General features: G+C 37.2%; 1 pseudogene; it reads right to left on the minus strand.

The window, feature by feature from the left end:
* Positions 1 to 15,924: 15,924 nt before the first annotated feature.
* The window catches only part of LOC127192373 (vomeronasal type-2 receptor 116-like), a 31,211-nt pseudogene continuing 26,160 nt past the window's right edge, over positions 15,925 to 20,975 (minus strand).

The following is a 20,975-nucleotide window of genomic DNA, read 5'->3' on the forward strand; positions in this document are numbered from 1 at the left end:
TATTTCCACTTCATTGTGCTTAGTTGTGACTATACCAAGTACACAAAGCTATCCCTTTTTATCATTCAACTAACATTCAATAATGAAATTACATGATATGATTGCTATTTTTCCTTGTTGTCACAAGGATAGATTCCACATTAAATTATGTAGTATGTAACAAATGACCTATTGCTACTGTTATATATCATGCCTTTGGCATTAATGAGTCAATCACTATTGTTACTTTCTTAAATGTTTGAAAATCATCAGCAGTATAGCTGATGTTCATTACAGATATTTCAGAAGTAACATGATTATAGATTCAATTTAACATACATGGAAATAATGAGAGAATATGTCTTTCTTAATAATGGGAGATATCATGAATATGTTTTTCACTTACTTCCCAGGTGAGTATTATGTACATCACATGACAGATTTATGAACATTTTTGTGTTGGAGACTGATCACATGATCTTGATTTTACTGTTTAGACTCAAGTAAAGCAGAAAAATGAGAAAGAAATTCATCTCATTAAGAGAATTTTGAAACTTTTTTCTTTTTTTTTGAATTTCTTTTTTTATTATTTAATTAATTTATTCAGATTACAACTCAATTGTTATACCATCACTTGTATACTCCTGTTCCTCCCTCCCTCCAACTTTGAACTCTGGTGCCTCACATTTGATCACCTCCCCTTGGTGGGGAGGCCTGATGGCACTCAAAAAAAAAAAAAGAATAAGCAGGCTACCAAGATGAGACTTGACAGCCCATGACCATATAGTGGGGAAGGAGGTCCCTCTCAGCCTTAGGCCTATGGGAGGGGAGAATATTGAAACTTAAATATGCTGTGTAAGTCCCAAGATAAATTAATGGAGCTAGAAAAAATCATCCTGAGTGAGATAATCAGACCCCAAAAGACAAATATACTATGAATTGATTTATATGAGGATTTTGTCTGTTATGTATTGATAAGCAGGCTATAATCCATCTAGCCACAGAGGTTAGTTATAATTTAAGGGACGGGGAGAGAGGAGGATCACCTTAGGAAGCAGAAGCAGAATGCATAATTATGGCTAGATGTGAATGATATTGGAATGGGAATATCAAAAGAAAAAGGGAGAGAAGAGGGGAAAAAGAAGGTAATATAAGGGTGGACATCTAAAACTAATTGCCATTTGATGGGTTGTATAGAAAACCAGTTCAATAGAAGTGACATAAAATATACACATATTTGAAAGAATGATATAACCAAAAACTGAAAAAGCCAAACTCCACTTAGACATCTGTCACCACCAAATGAAAGCTTCATTGTCAAATATGTTGCATATATTAGTTGGGCTAGGGAGCTGCATTCGAATCTGCAAACAACCCAGGCTATTAAAAATGCTACTTGTTGTTCTCCACAAACTGATTGCAGACTCTGTTGCTGACAGCAACACCTCATTATTCAGTGTACATATAAAAGTCAAAATGGTGCCTATCTAGAGCCATCACCACTACTGACCAGTTTTGAAAGTACCGAGCAATACTCTGCACATTCTTAAAGGACCAAAGAAAACACCACTAAGGCTTAAAATAAAGCAATTTATGATGTTCAGCTGCCCGTAGAAAACACTGGTGAAATAGTGGCACCAAACCTGTGGAAATAGCCAGCTATCTTATTGGGATTAAGGCCCACTCAATGACATGTAACCCGTGCCTGAAACTGCCAGGGTAGCCCAAAACCTGAGATTATATAGGCAATATACATAGAAACAACTAAATAGTACTGTTCTACAAAAGAAGCATAGCCATAAAATAAGGTCCTAATGGCATTCTTTTATACATATAGATGAAAATTTTCAACTTTCATCAGACAAGTTTCCTGCAGCAGTAAGTGAGAATAAATACAGAGACACATAACTGGACAAGGTGCAGAGACTGAAAGACCATGAAACACTGTTTTAAATTGGGTGTCTCAATATAATTCCTTGTTTGGGGGCTTAAGAAACTCGGCAAAAACTTTCAGAAAGTTTGTAAGATCCAGTGAAAATGAAGATGCCAAGGAAACAAAATCTTGTAGACAGGTCTTAGACACCTATGAACTCACAGAGAGTCTGTCAGTATAAAAAGGGCCTGGACATATACACGCAAGATAAGGGCCTACTGATGAGATCGTAAGTGGACACAAGTCCTATTCTTAACATAGAAGCTATCTCCACATGGTAATTGCTAAAATATGAGTAATTTATTTTTAAGTAGATTTCCAATGTGAAATCAAACCAAAGCTAAATGCCAGCACCATATCCATTAACACATGGCCAATATAAACTGAACATATGGTATTTAAGGGAGTATACATTTTCTCACAATGCCCTGTCTTTGCAATATTTTTTAAACTTTACGTAGCTTTATGTATATTTTAGAGTTACAAAGGATTTCTAAATGTGAAAAAGTATGTGTCAATGTCTGTGTTTCTTGCTATTTTTATTTATTTATTTATTTTATTCTATTGTGATGTGTTTGGTTTTATTTTATCATATTTTATTCTATTCTTATTTTGAGATGTCTATTTTATTCTAATGAAAGAGAGAACATAAGGTTATGGATTTTCATGGGTGGCAAAGTGCTAAAGGAATGAATGATGTTTGGAGAGGGAAAACCATATTAAGAATATATCATACGAATCAAAATTACTTTGAGATTCCATCTGATACTTGTCAGAATGTTTACAAGCAATAGTACAATGATAGCCAAGCTAGTAAGGATATAAAGCAATGAGAAAACTCCTCCATTGTGGATGTGGATGGTTAGTTTAGCCACTATGGGAATCAGGATGACATTTTTCTCATAAATTTGAAAATCAATTTCCCTCAATACCTAGCTTTATCACTCTTGAAAATATACTTCATCTTACCACAAGGATACTTGATTAAACATGTTCATTGCTGCTGTATTCATAAAATCCTGAAATGTGAAACAGCATAAGAATGAGTAAAGCAAACATGATACATTTAAATGGTGGAATATTATTAATCCCTAGTTAAAAGGACATCATGACATTTTCAGGCAAATGGATGAAAGTAGAAAAAATTATCCTGAGTGCAGTAAACCAGACCCAGAGAGATAAATATAATATGCATTTGATTATATCTGTACAGTCATTGTTAAATAAACAATAGCAAAGCTACACTGTTTAGACACAAAAAGATTTGGAATAGAAGAAAACATGGGAGGTTATATGAATCTGCATAGGAAGGGAAATAGAATAAAATTTATGGATGAACTGGAGCCAGGAGGGTTGAAAATAGGAAGAACAGGTAGGAAGGTTAGGTAAGAAGAAACTGAGGGAGGAAATAAGGACAAAGAAAGCTACAAAAGAGGGGAACTCGAGGGGCAATAAGAACTCATAGAGCCATGGAAATTTCCTGTGATGTTTGAAGGTGATGATAATGAAGTCTATAAACCATAATGGAGACTGAAATCCAATAGCTGTCTCTTGTCAACAAATGAAGCTTTGAATATCAGTACCGGATTTCATGAATTTGGGTTCTTGGCTACAATAGTGCCATTAAAATCCCCAAATAATCCAGGCTGTTGCCAAGAATTTTGGTTGTTCTGCATAAACTGACACAAAGCCACACTTCTGAGATACAACACAACACCACAACCTGTTATCATGGAGATGCCAAAATAATGCTATATGTAACTTTCAACCTCATGTTTCATGTATATGACACAGACAGAGCTATAGGATATGAAAAAGGAGTAAACACCAAACCAAACACATAATTTATGAAATACATTTAATCCTGCTGCCAACAATGGTAGTGTAATGGTAACATAAATTTTGAGAGAGCAACCAACTAATGTCTGATTTGATGTAAGGCCCACTCAATGAGAGAGTACCCATTCATGACATTGCTTGAGTAACCAAGACCGAAGAAACAGATAGCTCAAAGACATTGGATAGCACCTACACTACTGGTCTCATGAACATGAAATGACTCCTGATCAGTGCCTTGTCCAGCCATCATAATGGAGGCTTCCTTGTTTACTCTTGCAATGGAAGGAAACAAATACAGCGACCCATGTCTAGACATTATGCACAGAGAGACAGAGACACAGCGAGAGCAGAGACAGAGAGACAGAGAAAGAGGGAGGTGAAGGAAGAGGGAGGGAGGAAGAGAGAGGGGGGAGGAATGAAGGGAGATAGGAAAACAGACCCAAGTGAGATCTTTCCATCTATACACTCACTCAGAGCATAGGGAACCCCATAGGAGATGGGGCAGAATGAGGAGGGCAACAAGGCAACAGATACCAGAAGAACAAGGCTCTAATTGACAACCAATGCTTATATGAATACACAGAGAAGGATTCACCAGGCCCACATCGATCTGCACTACATCATCTGCATACACCGTAGCTTTCGGTTTTGTACTTTTTAGTGACTACTGAGTGTATAAACAAATGAGTCTCCAATTCTTGTGCCCCCTATTGAGGTTTTATTTTTCTGTTGCCTTGTCTTCTCCAAAATTAACATGATGGCTTTTGTTTTATTGTATATGTTATTTTGATGAGTTTTGTTGGTATTACTTAAGAGCCTTTTTTCTTTTGAGATACAGATAAGGAGTGGACCTCTCAAGATAGAGGAGGTATTGACGAACTGGGAGAAGTGGAGGGAGGGAAAGTGTATTCATCATGTGAACAAAAAAATCTGTTTAATAAAGGGGAGAAAATATATAAAAAGAACCAATGGTATGAAGCAGTCTATATACAGTAAAATAAAAGAAACTTAGCTATGATGAAGATAAAATATATGTACTGGGAAAAGCAAACATAACTCTCTGGCTAGGTTAAAAAAAAAAAAGAAAAAGAAAAACAAAAACATAAAACCCCTGTCCTGATAACAATCATAAAGAACATGTTAGAAATCCAAGCTTAAGTGGATCCTACATGTAACTGAGTATTGATTGTTCCTCAAAACACTGTGTTCATGATAAAATGAAATGGAGTGTTAATTTATGGGCAACATGGATCTCTTCAGGGAACAATGCCTGCAATGAAACACAATGTAAATCAAGAATGATATAATTTTCTACATTATGTCCTTTCAAAGGGAAATAAAAGTAAGAGAAATGTTTAAATTTCTAATCTCTTCAGTTCTTTTTCATTTGCTTAGGTATTGCAGACACCTGAGGACAAAATGGAAAGTTCTCAGTAAATCTGTATTTATCTGTCTCATTGGAAATCTCATTGTCTGCACAAGGAATGCAGTCATAGCAGCAGACAGCCTTGCCCTCCTGGGCAGCTTTCCTGAATCCTGGCATACATCTCTCACTGCACAAAGACTGAGAAATCTGATACAAATGAAAGAGATTAGAAAAACACTTAGACTTTTGTCAAAAGTCTGAGTAAATACAGAGTTTATGAGTATCATGGAACAGTTAATTTGCAAATATTTACACTTAGCAAAGAAAAAAAAAACAGTTGGGCCTCCCATGGATATACACCGAACAGGGTATAACAAGTTACAGTAAAACCAGGTAAAACCCCTCATATCAATGCTGTATGAGGCAATGCAGTACAAAAAATGTCATAAGAGCTTGTAAAAGGTCCAGAGATAACCCCCACTCCCATTGTTAGGAGTCCCACAAGAACATCAAGGTAACATTTATAAAGTGTATGCAGAACACCTAGCTTAAAAGATGAGAAATGATTTTTTCACTACAGTCTCTGTGAGCCTTTATGAGCCCTGATCAGATGATTCTGTGGGCCACATTCTTGATTTGTTCTTCATGCATCTGGCTTCTACAATCTTTAACCCCCCCCCACTTTTGTGGTGACCCCCTAGATCCAACACAGTGTTTGGCTGTGGAAATTTGGATCTTCTCTCATGAGTTGCTGTCTGACTTCACTGTGATGAAAATTGGGCTTGGAAAAGATCTTAAGGTAAAGAAGAATATCTACCATTGACGGTAACTGTCAATCAAGTCTACTTCCATCCTGGGTCCCTATGTTGTCCTGCCTCTGGTTCATGATCATCCAGCAAGTGTTAAGCATGAGCTCCTTCTCTTGGTGTAGGCCTCAAGCTGGACCAGTCTTTGATTGGCTATTCCCACAAGTGCTACAACACGTTTACTCCAGCATACCTTACAGGCATAACAAATTGTTGGTCAAAGGTTTTGTGACTAAGTTGATGTCCCAGTCCCACTGCTAGGAGCCTGATTATACACGATGACCAGTTCAAACGTAGTATCACACAATAAAAGAAACCGTACTATGGCAACTTTTTTTTAGATTTCAGGGCATTTCTACTGCTCTATGTTTCTATGTTAATCCCCAATCTTTTGACATGCAAAGCTATTAAGAAAATGTATAGAGGGCTCTGCCTATAGTTCCATGACCAGGAGCCATTGGAAACTTACAGCAGAGGTGAGGATTGCCCCAACCATGCACAAGCACTAGTTCCTGGGTGCCATAGAAGACTCCCAACAGAGGTGATGTCTGCCCCAGCCATTTATGTACTAGGCATTGGCTCTGCCTGCAGTTCAAAGAACTGCAGCAATTGGAGCCCATCAGCAGAAGTGGGGTCTGTTCCATCACACCACACACCAACTACTTCATGCTAGCTCAGCCTGTGGTCTCAGGAACAGTGGCCATTAGAGACTGTAATCAGTGAGGAGGTCTGCCACAACCATCCACATGCCCTAGTTCATGGGTGCTAGCTCTTCATGCAGTTCCAGAGATGGCAGCCATTGGAAACTACCATCAGAGGTAAAGTCTTCTCCCTGACCTTCATATGCCAAATCCTGGACACAAGCTCAGCCTGTGGTCTCAGGGATGGCAGCCATTTTAACAACAACAGAGGTAAGTGCTGTTCTGTGACCTCTTACCACACCAGTTCCTGGGCACCACCTCTGCTTACTGTCCCAGAGACAGTGGCCATTGGAGAATGCCTGCAGAAAGGAGGCAGACATCAGTGACTACAGAAGTTGACAGCCATTAGGGACTACAGGGACCTCTAAACCTGCCAACTCCAGGTACAACCAGATTTCTAGAGGACAGACTAAGAATACACTCAACAAACGTCAGTGAAATACAGTACCATCATAAGCCAGTGTCCTACCTTAACAAATCCTGGATATCATAACACACCCAATGCTCAGGAAAGCAAACTTTAATCTTATGAAAATGATAGATGCCTTAAAAGAGAAAAGTAATAAATCACTCAAAGTAATACTGGAAAATACAAAAAGGTATATGAAATGAGTAAATTCCCAAAAGAAACATAAGAAATTACAAGCAAACAAGAGAAAGAAATGAATAAGACTGTTCAAAAGCTAAAAATTAAAATAGAGGCAATAAAGAAAATACAATCTGAGGGAATTCTGGAAATGGCAAAACTAGGAAAGAGAAGAGAAACTGCAGATGTGAGCATCACCAACAGACTACAAGAGATAAAATAGAATATCAGATATAGACGATGTAATAGAAGAAACCAATACACCAGTCAAAGAAAATGCTAAATCTAAAGAGATTCGGACACAAAACGTACAGGAAATTTGGTGCATCATAAAAATATCAAACTTAAGAATAATTGGAATAGAAGAAGAAGATGATACCAAGCTCCAAGGCCCCAAAGATACCTTCAACAAAATCATAGAATAAAAATTTTCCTAACTTACAGAAGGAGGTGCTTATACATTTACAAAAAGCCTGCAGAACATCAAATAGATTGGACCAAAAAAGGAAAATCCTCCTGCCACATAATAATAAAATCTTAAATGCACAGAGGTAAGAAAAATATTGAAAGCATCAAGGCATAAGGGCCATGTAGTATATAAAGCTAGACTACTTAAAATTACTCCATATTTCACAACAAAGACTTTAAAAGCTAGAATGGCCTAGACAAATATCTTGTAAACCCGAAGAGACAAATTTAAACAATATCCACTAACCAAGCCCTACAGAATAAAATAGAAGGAAAACTCCATCCTAAGGAAGATAACTACATCCAAGAAAACACAGGAAATAAATATTTCCAGAACAGCAAAACAAAACAAGGACACACACACATACACACACACACAATAGCACCAACAACATAAAAATAACAGGAATTAACAATGATTGGTCAAATATTTCTTGACAGCAACGGTCTCAAATTACCGATTAAAAAAAGGTGCAGGCTTACAGAATGGTGGCAAAAACAAGATCCATCATTCTGCTGCATACAACAAACACATCAGCAACAAAGATAGACATTACGTCAGAGTAAAGGGAATGAAAATGTTTTCAAAACAAACAGACACAAGAAATAACCTGGATTAGCCATTCTAATACCTAATAAAAATAGACTTCCAACCAAAATTAAGCAGAAGAATGGGAAAGGCCAATATTTACCATAATGATATCTCAATTCTGAACATGTATGCCACAAATGAAAGAACACCTACATTTATAAAAGGATTAAATCCTAAATCACACCCTGAACACCACATTTCATAGTAGGAGACTTCAACACCCCGCTTTCACTAATGGACAACACAACACATTGAGACAGAAACTAAGCAGAGAAATAAGAAAGCTGATCAACATGATGAATCAAATGGACATAACAGATACCTACAAAAATTCCATCTAAAAACAAAAGAATATACCTTCTCCTCAGCACTTCACAGAACCTTCTCCAAAATTGACTACATACATGGTCACAAAGCAAGCCTCAACAGACACAAGAAAATTGAAATAACAACTTGTATTCTATCAGACAGCCTGGGATTAAAGCTGGACTAAAGCAACAAGAGGAAAAGGAGAACCGTATAACCACATTCATGTAGCAAAACAAAAGCAATGCTAAGAGGAATATCCATAGAATTAAGTTCCCTCATAAGGAAATTGGCAAGATCTCATACTAACAATGTAAACGTATACCCGAAAACTCTAGAGCAAAATAAAATAAAGCAAACACAAATGGAGTAGATGCCAGGAAATAATCAAACTCAGGGCTAAAAATAGGAAATAGAAACAAAGAGAACAACCCAAAGAATCAAGAAAAATGGGAGCTGGTTCCCTGAGAAAATCAACTAAACAAACAATACCTTAGTCAAACTGACTAAAAGGCAGAGACAGTATCCAAATTAACAAAATCAGAAATAAAAAGGGATATAAAAACAGAAGTAATCCAAAGAATGATTAGGTCTTTAAAAACCTGTATGCCACAAAATTGGAAAATCTACAATAAAATAAACAACTTTCTTGATAGATAACATTTTCAAAGGTAAATCAAACCTATCCCACAAAATAGAAATAGAAGGAACATTGCCAAACTCATTCTATGATGCCACAGACAACCTGTTACCTAAATCACGTGAAGACCCCAAGAAAGTAAGAAAACTTCTGACCACGTTCCTTTATGAGCATTGATGCAAATACTCAACAAAATACTCCCAAACAAGAGCACATCAAAAGCATCATTGACTATGATCAAGTAGACTTCACACCCAGGATGCAGGAGTGGTTCGAAATATGGAAATATATCAATGTAATCAACCAGGTAAACAAACTGAAAGAAGAAAAAAAACACACACATTAAATACTGAAAAAACATTTGGCAAAATCCAACAACCCTTAATATTTAAACTTTTGTAGACATCAGGAATACAAGCCACACAGCTAATCACAATAAAAGCAATGTTCTCCAAGCCTACAGCCAACTTCAAATTCAGCAGAGATAAATTTAAAGCAATCCCACTAAACTTAAGGAAAATAGAAGGCTGGCCACTCTCTCTGTTTCTCTACAATATAGTACTTGAAGTTCTCACAAGCACAATAAAACAACTAAAGTTCAAGGGGATAAAAATGAGAAAGGAAGAAGTCAAAGTATCACTATTCACAGATGATATGATAGTATCCATGAGTTACCCAAAAATTGTAATTGACAATAGCTGGTAAACACCCTCAACAAAATGGCACAATAAAAAATTAACTAAAAGATCATCATTATCACACCTGTATACAATTGACAAAAGGGTTGAGAAAGGAATTAGAGAAACAACATACTTCATAATAGCTAGAAATAATATAAAATATCTTGTTTAATGCTAACTAAGAAAGTGAAAGACCTATAAGACAAGAAATTAAAGTCTCTGAAGAAAGAAGTGAAGAAGATGTGAGAAAATAGATAGATCTTCCATATTCATGGATTGGTAAGATTAACATAATAAAAATGGCCATCTAACAGAAAGCAATCTACAAAATCAACACTGTTCCAATAAGAATATCAACACTTTTATTTAACAGACCTTGAAAATATAATTCTCAATTTTATTGGAAAAAAAACAGAAGTAATAAAACTGTTGAGACCTGCTTTAATGTTTTGCATAACTAGTCTCTCTGTTGAGACCTACTTTAATTTTTAGCATAACTTTTAACACATGCTTTTGTGTTTAGCATAACTTAAGCCATTTTATTTTTTAGTCTTTATTTGAATCATAAGGTAAAATTGAGTTCAAGATCTCAGGCTCTGCTTGCCTGACACAAGATTACCCTTTTACTTCTAATTGAATAGTTGCTGCCTAGAATAAAACAATAGAAGATAAATATGTGTCCTGCTTTAATTAAAGGTAATTGTATGTTCTGTTGGAGTTAAAACACAATACCTAACTATATTTTCTCCCTGAACAATGAGGATTTGGAAAGTTTCCAAAAGGTATCCTACCCTAAATCCCAGCCAATCAGCTTAAAATGCTTTATTTAGGTACCTAGGCACAATGTAGCTGAAATAGAATTGATTCTTTGTGGTTGGTTATGGTGGTTTTTCTTTAAAAACTCACTCTAAAAATGGATCAGGGTCACAGTCTTGTTTCCTGAATCTATAATGTGTCCCTGACCAGTCAAATTTTGTTAATAATTCAATAAATTCCATCTATCTGGCTTTGATGTCCCAGATCTTAATGTCCCAGATAATAAAAGAACTTCTGGAGACATCACCATCCCTGATTTCAAGCTGTACTACAGAACAATAGTAATTAAATCTGCATGGTATTGATATGAAAAAGGACAGGTTGGTCAATGGAATCAAATTGAAGGCCAAGAAATAAACCCACACATCTACAGACACTTGATTTTCAATAAAGAAACCGAAACCATAAAATGGAAAAAGAAAGCATCTTCAACAAATGGTACTCATCTAACTGGATGTCTGCCTGTAGAAAAATGCAAACAGATCCATGTTTATCATTCTACACAAAAGTAAAGTCCAAGTGACTTTAAATCCACAGGATAAAACCAGATACAGTAACTCTAATAGGAGACAAAGTGGGGACTAACCTACAACTCATTTGCACAGGAACCAGCTTTCTGAGTAGAACACCAACAGCTTAAGCACTAAGATAAAAATTTAAAAGGGGGACCTCACACAACTGAAAAGATTCTGTAAGACAAAGGACACTGTCAATAGAACAAAATAGCAGCCTAAAGATTGGAAGTAGATATTACAAGCCCTACAACCAACAGAGGTTTATTATCCAAAATATATAAAGAGCTTAGAAATGGAACAGTAGAAAATCATGTAATACAATTAAAAATGGAGTACAAAGCTAAACTGAGAATTCTCAACAGAGAAATCTCTAACGGCCCAGAAGCATTTAAAGAAATGTCCATAGTTATCATGGAAATGCAAATAAAAAGGACTCTAGGACCCCATCTTATGCCCTTCAGAATGGCTAAGAACAAAGAAAAAAAGGGAAAGTTCGTCCTGGTGAGGATGTGTACCAAAGAAATACTCCTATATTGCTGATGAGAGTTCAAACTTGTACAACCACTTTAGAAATCAACCTGGCCCTTTCTTATAAATTGAGTAGTTCCACATGAAGATCTAGCTATACCACTCCTAGGCATATATTCAAAAGATGCTCAATTATTCCACAATATCACCTGCTCAGCTATGCCTTGACAGCTTTATTTATAATAGACAGGAAATGGAAACAACCCAACCCAGATGCTCCTCAGCCAAAGAATGGATAATTAATATACAGTGGGATACTCCTCAGCTACTATAAAACAAATCACCCCATTCCAGGCAAATTGATGGAACTAGAAAAGACCATCCTGAGTGAGCTCACTCAGACCCAGAGTGACACACATGGTACATACTCACTTGTAAGTGGATATTAGCCATGAATTACAGTGCTGTAATCAATAAACTTAAATAACCTAAGTAACAAAGAGGGAGGGCCCCTTGAGAAGATGCTTGATTTCCACTAAGAAGGGGAAATAAAATAGCCACTACAAGTGGATGAGCAGAAAAAACTAGGTGGCAAGGGTGCAGACAGGGGAGAAAGTGTGGCGATAAGGTAAGGGGTCTGGGATAGAGAAAGGAAAACAATTAGAATGGAATCTCTGAAACAACCTGGAGACTTATGTCAGAGTAGGCTTCTAGAAGGGTATGGAAATGACTTTAGGTGAGACTCCTAGCTGAGAAAGACAGAGCCTGAATAGGACATCTCCTAGCCAGGCAGGACTTCCCATGAGGGAAGGTGATGCCAAGGCACCTACAAAACTTTTAACACAAAATTTACCCTGCCTAAAATATATGCAGGGATAAAAATGGTACAGAGACCAAATATGGTTATCCAATGACTTCCCTGGCCTATTATCTACCCAATTCAAGAGAGCTAACCTATGACACTATTAATGATACTTTGCTATGCTTGCAGGCAGGAGGCTAGCATAACTGTCCTCTGAGAGGCTCCACACAGCAGTGGATCAAAGCAGATACTGACAACATCAACTAAACATTATATGAGCTCAAGGGGTCTTATGAAAGGGTGGGAGGAAGAAAAATGGTCCTAGAAAGGACAAGAACTCTTCAAGAAGACAGACATATCCAACTAATCTAGGTCCATAGGGACTTACAGAGGCTGAAACATCAACCAAATAGCGTGGATGGACTAGACGTGTAGGTAACTGATGAGCATCTTGGTCTTCATGTGGGTCCACTAGCAAGTGGAGAACGGTTTGTCTTGGACATAGTCTGTGTCCATAGATTGAGTCACTTTCCCCTAACTGTACTGCCTTGTCTGGCCACAGTAGAAGAGAATGAGCTTAGTGATGAGGCAACTTCATCTGCTGGGATCAGATTGTACAGAGATGGGAGCTCCTCTTTTCTAAAGAGAAGCAGAGGATGTAAAGATGAAGAGGGTGGGAGGGTAGGAGAGCATGAAGAAAAAGGTGGAGGACATCAGAATGTAAAAGTAATAAATTAATTAATTTAATTTTAAAAAGATTCATCTTTAATACTTATGGTGCGCTTGACCACTCTTGGTAAGAACGTTTGTATTAATCAGGATTATTTAGAGCAACAAAACTTATTATAAGTAAATAAATAAATATAATATATAATTATGGAACATATGTGATGCATATATTATATTTACATAATTTTACATACAGAACATATATTTTATACTTTAATGGATTTAATGAATAGCATGGGTTATTATCAGGCTAAAACTGAAATGTGCTAAAATAGGAATGTAATAAGTTTCAAGAATAATGATGTTTTTATTAATTATAAATTATTTATTTACTTCCCCTAAAACATAGCTTTCTTTTCCTCCTACCTTCCCAATCTCACCATTTCATCTCAAACCTTCCCACCACCCTCCTTTTTCCCTCAGAGGAGTCTTCCCATGGATGGCAGCTCAACTTGGCACATTAATATTCAGCAGCACTTGAGGCATCTTCTCATATTGAGGATGGACAAGGCAGCCTAGTTAAAGAAAAGGAAGCCAAATTCAGCCAGTAGCATTAGAGACAGTTCTTGCTCCTAGTGTTAGGGGTCACAAATAAAGACCAAGCTGCACATCCCTTTCATCTGGGTGGGGAGACTGGATCTGTTCAATGCATACTGTGTTGTTTGTGATTCAGTCTCTATGAACCTCTATGTGCCCAGGTTAGCTGATTCTGGTGTTCTGACTGCTGTGGTTCCTTCCATCCTTAATTACCATCTGCCACAGGATTCCCCATCTCTGCCTAATATTTTGTTGTGCCTCTGTACGCTTAGATTTTTCAAAATCTACCTTATTTGGGGTCCTTAAACACTTCAACCTCTCATCTAACCCACCAACCAGAGGAAGGGGAGAAAGAATTTTAAGAAGAAAAAGGGGTTGTCAGTTTTACTCACCAAAGCACTTCTGTAAAACAAGTAGAATTGCACATCTTTACATTACTTTAAAATCTAACTCTCAAATTCTAAACTTATATTTTGACACACAATAGCTGTACTGGCAGTGCAACATCTAAATCTGTATGGATTATTTAATCAGGAACCTCTATACATAATTTACTACAATTAAATCTTCAGAAACTGCAGAAGCAGAAAAATCTAGTTTATATTGATTGGTCAGATAAAGTCACATCCTAATCTTCCAGGACTTTTGTCTGAGAAAAGTACAAAGGAAGATTCCCTTTCATTCCTTGATTATTTCTTAGAAACAGCATCCTAAAGGAAGCACAGGAATCTCAGGAATGCATTAGCAAAATGCTTCAGCACAGAAATAACATTGCTCAGTAACTGAACCACAGGCTTGCTTGATAGTTAAGAACTGTCCGACATTTGAGTTGAATAATATCAACCCCCACCATCTCATACTATAAGCCCAGGAGGATTACTGTCAAACCATATTTGGCATATGGGTCTTACTCATTTTCAAAGTTTGGGGAGGGTATAAAATTTCCATGAGATAGTGCCTACTTATTCGTAGCTTACTTTCACTGTTCTCATATCAGGAGAAGCCATGAAGGATATGGTCAATATTTTACTCATATCCTTTGCTACTTTATTTCCCTGAAAAATATTAAAAACTGACTATGATTCTGCATATACTAAAAAGACATTTTATGAATTTTGCCAACAGTATGCTGTTACCTACATCACAGGCATGTCTTATATCACTTAGCTTCGATCTCTTGTAAAAGACCTCATGGAAAACTTGAAAGTATTTAAAAATAAATGATGGAGAAAGAGAAGTATTACTACTCTACAAAATGATTTATCTTCAATTTGTCATACTCTAATGTTTAAAAAATTAGACAAGAACAGCATACTGCTGCAGATCTTTTTTTTTTTTTTCTCCTTACAAAGTGTCACTGTCACTGTTCTTTGGAGAGATGTTTTGTCAGCTCATTGGAAATGCCCCAATTCAGTAGTTCAGTGGAGCTGAGATTATGTTTGTATTTTTCCTCAGGGTACTGAAAACCGAATTTGTACCTAGAAGACTGACTTGACTTGAAGAAGATGGATGAAGAAAAGCCAATGTTTCTACAGAGGCTGTACCAGAAGAAAAGAAAATTAGTGAGGATGTGCACTAATAATCATAAAAACAGAGTCTCTCTACCAACAATGACTCGGATGAAGAAACTAGTGACTCAGGGGAAAGAATTGGTAAATACCAGGGGAACGGTATAATTGCCGAATTGCTGTTCTGTGTTGTAATGTCTTTTTTGAATATACAAGTTACTACAGTCATAATGTTCAATTTACTCTAGTGAATATAAGAAAAACTGTGGAGTTAAAAAATGAAGTAAAATACATAAAATGTAATATTTGTTTTTTATTAAAGAAGGACAAAATAAATATAACATCATTGGGTACATCATCAACAGCAGCATTTTGTAGGCACAGGAGTGCAGATAACCATGAGTTTTTTCCCACACTTGTCTACTTATGTGGCTTAGACCAAAAAAGATTTCATAATGAAATTCTTTTACTGAAAAGAAAATGACATGAATCTCAAGCATAAAATAAAAATAATGGTTCTACTACAAATAGACTTTGATACACTTAAATGAAGAATTATGAACCCACAGAACCATACCATATTATACCCAAATAAGTGATGTAAAATAGCATGCCACTGGTTTCAACCATTGTACTTAATTTACTAACATTTTTTACCTAAATTTTACATGACTATTCCTCCTTGAATGGGTTTTGTGCCTGATACCAAGACAGCAGTTCTTATCTGGCCTTAACAAAATAATGTAGCAAAATGGGGCAAAAATCAAACCAAGGAGCGCTATACTGGAAGCCAAGATACAAATGACTTCCATAGCCACCATGACCTTCCCCGTGGTGCTATGGCAAACAGGAAGGAATGTGACTCAGGCACAGAAGAACACCCGCATGCTGAATGACAGGAACTTGGCTTCATTGAATGTGTCAGGAAGATTCCTGGACAAGAAGGCCATGATGTAGCTCCCATGTGTCAAGGAGCAGAGGTATCCCAGCACACAGTGGAAGGCAACTGCTGAACCCTTGTTTCACACAATGATGATGTGGCCATGTTCAGCATGAGCATCTGGATCAATGAAGGGTGGAGAGGTGGCCAGCCAGATTCCACAGAGAGCAAGTTGGATCAGTGTGCAGATTGGAATTATGAAATTAGGAGCCCTTGATACCATTAACCATCTGACCATTTTAGCTGGAACAGTGACATTGAATACAATAACCACAGTAATAGCTTTTGCCAACACTGTGGACAGAGCCACAGTGAATACAATTCCAAATGCTCTCTGCTGCAAGATGCAGGTGGCTGTGCTGGGCTGACCAATGAAGAGCAAGGAACTGAGGAAACAGATGATGAGTGTCAGTAGCAGGGTGTAGCTGAGAGCCTGATTACTTGCCCTGACAATGGGCGTGTCTCTGTGCTTCAGGAAGATTATAAGAACCACAGCTGTGAGTACAGAGAAGCACAGTGCAGTGGTGGCAAGAGCCATGCCCAAGGGGTCTTCATAGGCCAAAAAGCTCACAGATTTCTGGAGGCAATTGTTCTTCTCCAAATTTGCATAGTGACTTTCTGGACATTTCACACATTGATCCATATCTGTCGTTCAGAAATAAAGATGACTGGAATCAGTTCTGTGCTGTTCCCTTTCCCATTGGGTTGTTACTCAGCCTAAGCTCATTGAAGTGCTTCCTGAATTACCTTTGTTTATTGCTTCAGAAACAAAGATTAAAGAAGACCCATACTTTTCCTGTGTCTTTGTATGATTTCCCTGAATTTGAGGCTCTATTGCATCTAATATATGTCATAAGATTACAAGATTATATTGTAAAATCCTAGTTTGATTCTTCTACCACCTTATAAAAATCCCTCATTTCACTTAAGTTTTGTGAAATATGGTCAGTTTTTAATTCATTTTTATGCAGTGTTCTCAGGTTTGTTATCCATATTTACTTATTTTCACCAAATCCATTAGGTATTTAAATTTGGCTCAAATTTAAATCTTAAAGATTCTCAAATTCAATATCTTAAAGATTTTGAAATGATAAATAGCACTTCATTCTTAAGCTTAAATCCTTCACAGGTAATATGTTGTTACACATAGCTATAAAAATATTTCTAACATATAGGGACATAACTATTGAAATATATCATGGTATTCAAAAAATTTCTGAATACTCTCATCTTAAACATTTATCATTTTATATATAAATAAATGTGTGCGTGTTTGTGTGTGTGTGTGTGTGTCTGTGTGTGTGTGTGCACTTAGGGTTATAATCCCATATTTTTTTTAATTAATTTATTCTTGTTACATCTCAATGTTTATCCCATCCCTTGTATCCTCCCATTCTTCCCCCCCCCATTTTCCCATTATTCTCCTCCCCTATGACTGTTCCTGAGGGGGATTACACCCCCCCTATATATTCTCATAGGGTATCAAGTCTCTTCTTGGCTACTTGCTGTCCTTCCTCTGAGTGCCACCAGGTCTCCCCCTCCAGGGGACATGGTCAAATGTGAGGCACCAGAGCACGTGAGAAAGTCGTATCACACTCTCCACTCAACTGTGGAGAATATTCTGACCATTGGCTAGATCTGGGAAGGGGTTTAAAGTTTACCTCCTGTATTGTCCTTGGCTGGTGCCTTAGTTTGAGCGGGACCCCTGGGCCCAAATCTGCCTATCATATCGTTCTACTTGTAGATTTCTAGGACCTTCTGTATCCTTTTATTTTGCTGTTCTCCCATGCGTCTCTCATTTAGAGTCCCAATAGGATGCCTTCCCCTCTGTCCCAGTTTCCTGGTAAGTGAAGGCTTTTGTGGGACATGCCCCTTGGGCTAGTATGCAGATATAAGTGAGTATATACCATTTGATTCTTTCTGCTTCTGGGTTAACTCACTCATTATGATCATTTCTAGCTCAATCCATTTATCCACAAATTTCGGGAATTCCTTGTTTTTAATAGCTGAGTAGTATTCCATAGTGTATATGTACCACAGTTTCTTTATCCATTCTTCTACTGATGGACTCTTAGGCTGTTTCCATGTTCTGGCTATTATGAATAAGGCTGCTATGAACATGGTTGAGCAAATTTTCTTGTTGTGTGCTGGAGCATCTTCTGGGTATATTCCAAGGAGTGGAATAGCTGGGTCTTGAGGAAGCCCTATTCCCATTTTTCTGAGATAGCACCAGACAGATTTCCAAAGTGGCTGTACTAGTTTGCATTCCCACCAGCAATGAAGGAGTGTTCCTCTCTCCCCACATCCTCGCCAGCATGTGGTGTCGCTTGAATTTTTGATCTTAGCTATTCTGATGGGTGTAAGATGGAATCTCAGAGTTGTTTGGATTTGCATTTCCCTGATGACTAAGGAGGTTGAGCATTTCTTTAAGTGTTTCTCAGCCATTTGATACTCCTCTGTTGAGAATTCTCTGTTTAGTTCCAAGCCCCATTTCTCAATTGGGTTATTCGGTTTGGTGGTGTTTAATTTCTTGAGTTCTTTATATATTTTGGATATTAGACCTTTGTCAGATGTAGGGTTGGTGAGATTTTTTCCCAGTCTGTAGGCTGTCGCTTTGTTCTCTTGACAGTGTCTCCTGCCTTACAGAAGCTTCTCAGCCTCATGAGGTCCCATTTATTAATGGTTGACATTAAGGCCTGGGCCGTTGGTGTTCTGTTCAGGAAGTTGTCTCCTGTGCCAATATGTTCCAGGCTCTTTCCCACTTTTTCTTCTAAGTGGCTTAGTGTCTCTGGTTTTATGTTGAGGTCTTTAATCCACTTGGATTTGAGTTTTGTGCATGGTGACAAATATGGGTCCAGTTTCATTTTTTTACACATAGACCTCCAGTTAGACCAGCACCATTTGTTGAAGATGCTATCCTTTTTCCATTGAATGGATTTGGCTTCTTTGTCAAAAATCAAGTGACCATGTGTGTGGATTCATATCTGGGTCTTCGATTCGATTCCACTGATCAACCAGCCTGTTGCTGTGCCAGTACCATGCTGTTTTAATTACTATTGCTTTATAGTACAGTTTGAGATCAGGTATGGAGATTCCTCCGGAGCACCTTTATTGTACAAGATTGTTTTAGCTATTCTGGGTTTTTTGTTTTTCCATATGAAGTTCAGAATTGAACTTTCAATGTCTTTAAAAAATTGTGTAGGTATTTTGATAGGGATTGCATTGAATCTGTAGATTGCTTTTGGGAGGATGGCCATTTTTACTATGTTAATTCTCCCGATCCATGAGCAAGGAAGATCATGCCATCTTCTCAGGTCATCTTCAATCTCTTTCTTCAGAGTTTTGAAATTTTTTTCATACAAGTCCTTCACTTGCTTAGTTAGGGTAACTCCTAGATATTTTATATTGCTTGTGGCTAATGTGAAGGGTGTGCTTTTCCTAATTTCTTCCTCTGCAAGCTTGTCATTTGTGTATAGGAAGGCTACAGACTTTTTGAGTTAATTTTGTATCCAGCCAATTTGCTGAAGGTGTTTATCAGCTTTAGGAGTTCTCTGGTGGAGTTTTGAGGGTCACTTATGTACACTATCATATCATCTGCAAAGAGGGATAATTTGACTTCCTCCTTTCCCATTTGGATACCCTTGATCTCCTTTTGTTGTCTTATTGCTCTGGCTAGAACTTCGAGTACTATATTGAAGAGATATGGAGAGAGTGGGCAGCCTTGCCTTGTTCCCGATTTTAGAGGAATTTCCTTGAGTATCTCACCATTTACTTTGATTTTGGCTATTGGCTTGCTGTATATAGCCTTTATTATGTTGAGGAAAGTGCCTTGTATCCCCGATCTCTCTAAACTTTAAACATGAATGGGTGTTGAATTTATCAAATGCTTTCTCTGCATCCAAGGAGATGATCATGTGGTTTTTTATTTTCAGTTTGTTTATATGGTGGATTACATTGATGGATTTCCGTATATTAAACCATCCCTGCATGCCTGGAATGAAGCCTACTTGGTCATGATGAATGATATCTTTGATGTGCTCCTGTATGCGTTTTGCAAGTATTTTATTTAGTATTTTTGCATCTATGTTCATAAGAGAAATTGGTCTGAAATTCTCTTTCTTTGTTGAGTCTTTGTGAGGTTTAGGTATCAATGAGACTATGGCCTCATAGAATGAATTTGGTAATTTTCCATCCATTTCTATCTTTTGGAGTAGCTTGAAAAGTATCGGTATTAGCTCGCCCTTAAAGGTCTGGTAGAATTCTGCACTGAAACCATCTGGCCCTGGGCTTTTTTTGGTTGGGAGACCATCGATGATTGCTTCTATTTCTGTAGGGGAAATGGGACTATTTAGCTTGTTTATCTGTTCTTCATTCAACTTTGGCAAGTGAAATTGTTCAAGAAAATCGTCCATTTCCCTTAGATTTTAAAAATTTGTGGCGTATATGCCTTCAAAGTAGGATCTTATGATTCTTTGAATTTCTTCAGTGTCTGTTGTTATGTCTCCCTTTTCATTTCTGATTTTGTTGATTTCAATACTGTCTCTCTGCCTTTTAGTTAGTTTGCCTAATGGTCTGTCTATCTTGTTGATTTTCTCAAAGAACCAGCTTTTGGTTTTGTTGATTCTTTGGACTGTTTTCTTAGTTTCTAATTTGTTAATTCAGCCTGAGTTTGATTATTTCCAGGCGTCTACTCCTCTTGGGTGTTTCTGCTTCTTTTTTTTCTAGGGCTTCCAGTTGTGTTGTTAAGATGCTTATGTGCGATGT

Source organism: Acomys russatus, chromosome 7 (genome assembly GCF_903995435.1).
Source record: "Acomys russatus chromosome 7, mAcoRus1.1, whole genome shotgun sequence".
NCBI classification, from domain to species: domain Eukaryota; kingdom Metazoa; phylum Chordata; class Mammalia; order Rodentia; family Muridae; genus Acomys; species Acomys russatus.